General features: G+C 47.4%; 1 protein-coding gene across 6 annotated transcripts in view; it reads right to left on the bottom strand.

The window, feature by feature from the left end:
• PRMT8 (protein arginine methyltransferase 8) overlaps nucleotides 1-7,251 on the bottom strand; it is a 115,239-nt gene that overhangs the window by 5,895 nt on the left and 102,093 nt on the right. The gene's annotated exons all lie outside the window — the stretch shown is intronic.

Genomic DNA, 7,251 nt, shown 5'->3' with positions numbered 1-7,251 from the left:
TTCAGACTCATACCTTCCTCCACCAGGATACAAGACTCATTCATACTGATTTCCTCTTTGCTTAGGACCAGAGCTAAAGATGAGAAGACTTGGGGAGAACATAATAAGTGCCTTTCAAGCACTTCAAAAGCTGTCACGTGGAAAGACTTACATGTGGCTTTGGAGGCAGGACAATGGCTAGCTAGTGGGAATTACTAGCAGGCAGATTTTTAATTCACCAGAAAGTATTAGAGCTGTCCCACAATCTTATGAGCTACCTGAGGTCCACTGACTAGGGATTTATCATGCACTGAGTCAGACCAGGTGACCTCTAAGATTGTTCAAGCCCCAAGATCTATCTTAACGGTGGTGAGGAATCTGTCTTTCCTTACCCTTTGCAGTGGACTGGCTTGATCGAATGTCAGTGGTTCGGTAGAGGCTAAGCAGACTTCACTGTGTGCATGTGGGAAATCAATGCAAACTCAAGGTCATTGTGGGGGAGGAGGCGGAGGCAGCCTGAGCATTTGGAAGGGCTGGAAGAAGGACCATGAACATGCAATCTGTGCCTCTCAGATCCTGGATCCCCAAACATATCCAGCCTTCCTGGCCTCTAGGGCATACTGCTGTCTAAGGACAAAGTCCACCTGCTCCCAGAATCTCCTCTGCCAACTACACCTAAATAAATGGTCAAAAAGACAGTCTCCAGTGTGTGTGTAGAACAGCAGTGTACGACTGACAGGCTCTTGCCTCCACCTCTACCTCCACCAGCTCAAACAAGTGTTACTCCTGTTCTTAAAGACCTTCAGGCAAGGTGGTTCAAGCAGTTTTCCCTGTCACCTAATCAGATGCCTTGTGAGACTCCCAGAGTCTTCACTGGCTCAGATCCACCAACCCAAGAAGCCTGCCTCTGATGGTAGTCCCCAAAACATGCCAGCCTTGGGTTGGAGAAAAGTGGTTTCTTCCCCCATCTCCCAACATCAACATCAAAAAGTTAAGAACGTTCCCCAAACGTCTCATTTCTATGATGGGTCCATTAATCATGGACTAATTATCTAAGTCAGTCTTCTCAATCCTAATCCTCTAACGTGGTGTCCAGCAGAAATTTACTAAAATTCAAATGGTGTCCAGGAGAAATTTATTAAAATTCAAATGTTTTCACTCTACTAGAGGGCATATTTGCCAAGACTTAAAAAGCTACCCCAGGTGATGTAGATACACAGCCATGACTGAAATCACAGTGCAAACCTAATCATTCACATCTAATAGCATCTCTCGGATGGGTATCAGTGGAAAGGATATTTAATTGGGTAATGATGGGCCCAGTTCTCAGTCTCCGCTTTGCTACGTGTTTACACTGTGACCCTGGAGCTCACTTCCTACATCTTCAGAAAGCGGGGCTTTGTGAGGGTGAGACTGGAGGAGAAGGGGCAAAGGCACTAAGTGTGACCAAACCTCTTGTTGTGGGGAGCCGGCTGGAATCAGTCAGGGACACTGAGGCTGTAAGCTGGCAAGCTACGGGCCTCCTTGTTAAGGTGAGCAGCTTTAGAGTAACTTTAGAGCAGCCTAAAAGTTATAGACCAGAGCTGCAGTAAGGGTTATGCCTGACAGCTGGCAAGCTGACAGGCTCCTAGGCCTTGGGGAGCAGCGTGGGAAGGTTGCTGGATAGATCTCATCTCCACTGTGCCCCTGAAGAAAGAACAGCCAATGTCACAGACAACCTTAAAAGTTACAGAGTGGAAGGCCATCCTGTTAACAGTTTCTGCTTGCTATATTTTGTTTTGTCTCACTTCCGAAAGATTGCTTCTGAGGAATTTGTTCACTGAGAGGAGGGGGCTATTCCCTCAAGGTCCCAAAACCCCCTACCCTAGGAAAGTTACGTTTGCTATAAAAGCTGTATACAAATAATAAACAAGGCCACTCTCTGCCATCGGCATTGGGTGGACCTCCTGTTCCCACTTTCGTCTCTAGTCTCTTTCGGTGGGTTCCTGGCTGACAAGTCGGGAGCGCTCGGTTGGTGCGCGGGTCGCATCATCTTGTCATGCCCAGGACAGTTTCAGCTTACTTCTGTGTTCCTGGCATAATTATTAATCATTCTCCCTTTCCCTCTCAAAAGTGTCCTTGATTAGAAGAAATTTTATGGCCACCCTATCTATAACATATTAGGCCCATGTTAGAGTGTTACTAAGCCACTGCATTAGGTGGTTATTTCATTATTATAGAAAGTGGTATATCTTTATTTATCCATAAACTATGACTCTGACCTACAAAGGTATGCTGCCTCACTCTAGAGGTCTAGAATGTCCTGGGGAAGCATCCCGCAAGTAAACACTCAGCACAGGGCTGCAGACGACATCTGGAGTTCTTGTCAGTGAGCAGGTCTTTGCCTCTCCTCCCTACCCCAACTACAACCTTCAAGGTGGTGTCACTGCTCTTGTTTTCCCTATTATGAAGATACCTGCATCCTCTTAACATCTTGACCCCTTTCCTCCCTCCCCTCACAGTCTCTCTGGGTTCTGGATTATGGATAGCTTGTGTTTTGTATTTTGAAGTGAGCATGAACAGGACTGCCCACAGCACTGGTGCATATGCATTCCAAGTGTTATATTCATTCATTCATTCATTCATTCATTTGTTAATTCATTCATTCAATAGATATGGCCCTAAATTTGGGAAACAGCAACAGTACAGCCTTGCCCGCCTCAGGTCCTACCACCTAAGTGAGAAGACAAATGACAAAGTTTGGTGTGGTTGTGACCAAGGAGGGGATGCAGATCACAGAGGATTATGGAAACAAACAGCAGGGGCCTCTCACAAGATTTTTCCTGGTGCTCTTGGAAAGGGAATGGAATTCTGCTTCCTTTTTCACTTCCCAATGGCTAAGTAAAATGTAATACTTTTTCTAGCTGTGAATTTATAATTATATTCCCTAGGGGGTTAACAAGCTTTTTGGAGAATTTAAGACTCTGCACCAAGAAGCTTCTTTGGCCTGAGAAAATGACTCAGTGTCACAGGATGGCAGGGCTGGAAAGGGCTGCCAAGCAGTCAAGGTCCAATGGTGTCATTTCACATAAAACAAGCCCAAGGTCCAGAGAATAACTCGCTCAGTTGTCGCCAGCATCCAATCACCTTACCTTGCTGATTCCTGGAAAATCAGGACTCAAATCCAGGCCTGCTTATGCTCAGCCTACTGCCCTTCTCCCTAGCACATAGCAGCTCTAGGGCCCCGGTTCCTTTTTCCTCTCCCACCCACCTAGGATGTGCCCCAGGCATGGGGGCAGCTGGGCGGCTGGCTGACATGGCCGGGAACCCTAGGCCCCTGTGCCAATTACGGCTTCTGCCTGGAGCTGCAGAGAGGAGCCATCAGGCCATTAACAGGTATCATTTTCAAGCTGCACAATGGTCAGTATGCTTTGGAGCGGGCCCTGCAGAGCCAGCTTCTGCTGGGCTGAGATGGAAACAAGGTTGGGGGTTGATGGGGAGGGGCCACATAAACAGGCTACAATTTGCATGAAGTTCAAAAATAGCTGAGACCAAACAATACATTGTTTAGGCACAAAACTAGCAAAGGGATAAGGAACATAAAATTCAGGATAATGTTCATCTAGAGGGGATGTGGGTTGGGGGGATGGGATAGGAACAGTGCATACAGGTAGGTGCAAAGGTATATAAGTCATTGAGCTAGGTGGTAAGCTCACAGGGATTTATTAGGTGACTATGAATTAATTTACTTAAATCTATTAATTATAATCATTATTATTAATATGTTTCTGGTTAATATTTATATTCTAATAATTTATTTTTTAACTAATGTATTTACATTCCAATAAGAATAATAATCTTATTATATTAATAAACAAATAAGCAAAAAGTGAACCTTGAATGACCCAAATGATGATAGTATGTCAGGAACCAAGAACTAAGATTCATCTAATTCTGTGCATCTGGGGTCCTTAAAAACAAAAGAGAAATTCTCTTTCCTTGGTGGTCAGAGTGTAGAGGCTCTGTCTGCATAAAGCCCACTGCCAAATCCATACTAACTGGTAAGGCCATGTGCTACGTGCTGGAAGCAAGACCCAATGCTGAAACATCAGGGCGGCTGAGAAAGCAGCTAAACAGTTTCATTTCCCCTGATCGCCATGTATATGGAACTGCTGCAGCAAGAGGGATCTATGTCACCCAGTAGGCATAAAGTCTCGGTGAGGCCAGAAGGCACACGGGAGTGAAGAGATGTGATTGCCTTGCCAGAAGATATCAGCATTGGTGTCATTCTCGGCCATCTTGCTCAGGCGGTCTTGTACAAGGGCCATAGTCCTCAACCTTGACCGTGCATCACGATCACCTGGGGGACTTATTAAGACAGACTTCTGGGCCCCACCTCAGAATTTCTGACTCAGCCCGTCTGGGGTGGGTCCAAGAATTTGCATTTCTACAAGTTCCCAGGTGGTGTTGATGCTGCCGGTCCATGGACCACACTCTGAGAACTTCTGCACCATGGCCCAGGAAAAAGAGGGCTGTAGGAACTCCAAATGTCCTTTCAGAACCTAAGTGTCTGGGATTCTGTGCAAAGGGGAGGGGACATAATGCCATCACTGCAAAAAGACAGCTCAGACCTTGATCTAGAACAAAAGGCTTTGAGCTTATAAAGCAAGCCCATCATCATTCCTCTCACAGGCTTGTGTGGCACTATGGGGTGGGGGGGGGTGACCCAAGGACGGAAGGAAAGGAGCCAGTGGTTGGAGACTTAATACTGCAAATCCTCACCATCTCCCAGGCAGCCCAGGGCTGACTTCTTTGATTCTGAACTTGAATTAAATAGGCCTCCTCCACATAGGGGCATCAGGAATGTCCCTGCCACAACTGAGCCAGACAGCCATCTCTGAACAGGGTCCACCAGGCCGCCTGCTTGACCTCAAGGACCGGAAATAGATCACCTCAGGGAAAAGCAAAGCCCGGCTGAGAGCTACGGGGCTGGAGCACAGGCTTCTGAAAGCCAGAACTTTTTCCAGAGCACCCGTGCCCACTGACATCCTCATCACCTGAGCAGGGCAGGCCCTGGGGAGGCACCATCCTGGGTGTGGTAGGGACAGAGCCAGCCACTGTGGCTCCACCCCCGACCTGCAGTCACAGCTTGATCCTCAAGCAGGCTCCTCCTCCGTCCTCTCACTCTCCCACCTCTCAGCATTGCGAGGCTGAGTTTTCCCCATCTTTCAGGGTCCAGGTAAAGTCTCCCTGCCCTCTCCTGGTTGTTCCTGCCCACCAAGATGAGCTCGCAGGCTGCCCCTCTAAGGAGGGCGGTAGCTGTAATGACCCAGGTTAGGCTCTCTGGCTCTCCCCAGGGCAGGGAGGTACCAGCACTGGCATGGCTGATAGAGACCAGAAAACCCTGGTATTGGTGGTGAGGAGACACTGGTTCTGGAAAAAACCCTTCTGTCAGGGGTTAGATAAGTCTCTTGCCCCCTCTGTCAATACGTAAGAGAGAATTATTGTCACCATGGCTTCAGGAAGTGAATAATCACATCCTTGAATTCTGGTAGAACCTACCTATTCCTGCCACAGGCACACTCACCCTCAAGGATGTGCTTCCTGTTCCCAGGGGGGCGCCACATGAGTGGTCAACCTGAATACATGCCCAAGGGCAGAGGTCATATCTCCACACACTTACGTAACAGAGATTTGTTTAGGACCTGCCGCAGGCCAAGCATTCTCATAGAAGCCAGGAGTACACAGATTAATGACATGTGGTCCAGACTCACAGGGAGACAAAGGGTTGCAAAAATGGGTGGAAATGTTGAATAAATGATGGCACATCTTACATTGGTATCTTGTGTAATTGTTTAAAAACTGAAAGTAGATATCGCTGCGAGGCTATGGAAGTATCTCCAAGGCATATTGTCAAATAAAGAAAAGGTAGCAGAAGGCAGCATTTATAGTATGAACTAACCTGTTGAGAGTTTGGATATTGTACTCCAGTTTTGTAAGGTGCCACCAATGGCGGGAGCTGGGCATAGGGTTCACAGAACTCAATGTACTATTTTTGCAACTTCCTGTGAGTCTATAATTATTTCAAATAAAAAGAAAAAAGGCATATACATTGATATGTATCTGCTTGTGTACCCTTGCAATTTTTTGGAAGGATAAAAAAGAAATTGTTAACAACATATGCCTCTGAGGCGTGACAGTGGGATGGATGGGGGGAGGACGTTTTCCTTGATTTTTTTATACCCTTTGTCTTATTTTTGCTACTGTGCACATGCATCACTTTAAACATCGCCATGATAGAGGTAAGCACAGGATGTTAGGGAGCCCCGAGAAGGACCCTAAGCTTGACCCAAGAGGGAAGGAGAGGATCAAGTAATACCTGAGCTGAGAGATGAGGCCTGTGCTGGAGTTGGCCAGGTGAGGAGGTGGGGACGAGGGAGATCTTATGGGCTACATTGTGTCTCTCCCAAATTCGTGTGCTGAAGCTCTAACCTCCAGTATCTCAGAATATGACTGTATTTGGAGCTGGGCCTTTAAAGAGGTCTTAGGTTAAAATGAGGTCCTTACAGTGGGCCCCAATCCAATCCAGCTGGTATTCTTTTACAAAGAGGACACACATAGAGATACCAGGAAAATGCACACAAAGAGGAAAGCCCATGTGAGGACACAGGAGAAGGCGGCCATCGGCAAGCCAGGCAAAGAGGCCTCAGGAGAAACCAACCCTGCTGACACCTTGAACTTGGACTTCTAGCCTTCAGAACTGTGAGAAAAGAATTTCTGCTGTTTAAGCCACCCAGCCTGTGGTACTGTGTTGTGATGGCCCTAGCAAACTAACACAGGAGGAAAGGAAATGACGGGAGCTTCTGATAAGAGACCCTCTTGCCCCCATAGCACATAGGGACAGGCAAGGGTTTGGCATGTGCAGAAGTGACACCCACAGACTTAAGAAGCCTCACCGAGTTCAGGGACCTGAAAGACACTGAGGGTGAACGAGCTGTGTGTGCTATAGCAGTAATGGGACAGAGATGGACATCAAAGCAAAGGACAGGGGACAGGGATGATGAGCAATGAGGCTGGGGAAGAGGGCTAGGGCCAAGTCACAGAACCCCGCCCCTCCACCCCCCCTTACCACGCTAAGACATTTGGGCTTATCTGCTCCAGGCAATGAGGCACCTCTGAAGGAGTGCTGGTAGGGAGAGCACGGTGGTCTTTGGGGAACACTGTCAAGGACTTAATGAGGATGGGTTGGGGTGGAAGTAGTGAAGAAAGAATACAGGAAAGCCATTTGCTGTC

This window comes from Hipposideros armiger, unplaced genomic scaffold, assembly GCF_001890085.2.
Source record: "Hipposideros armiger isolate ML-2016 unplaced genomic scaffold, ASM189008v1 scaffold_332, whole genome shotgun sequence".
NCBI lineage: Eukaryota > Metazoa > Chordata > Mammalia > Chiroptera > Hipposideridae > Hipposideros > Hipposideros armiger.
The sequence above is the reverse complement of the archived record's forward strand: the minus strand, read 5'-3'. Positions and strand labels throughout refer to the sequence as shown.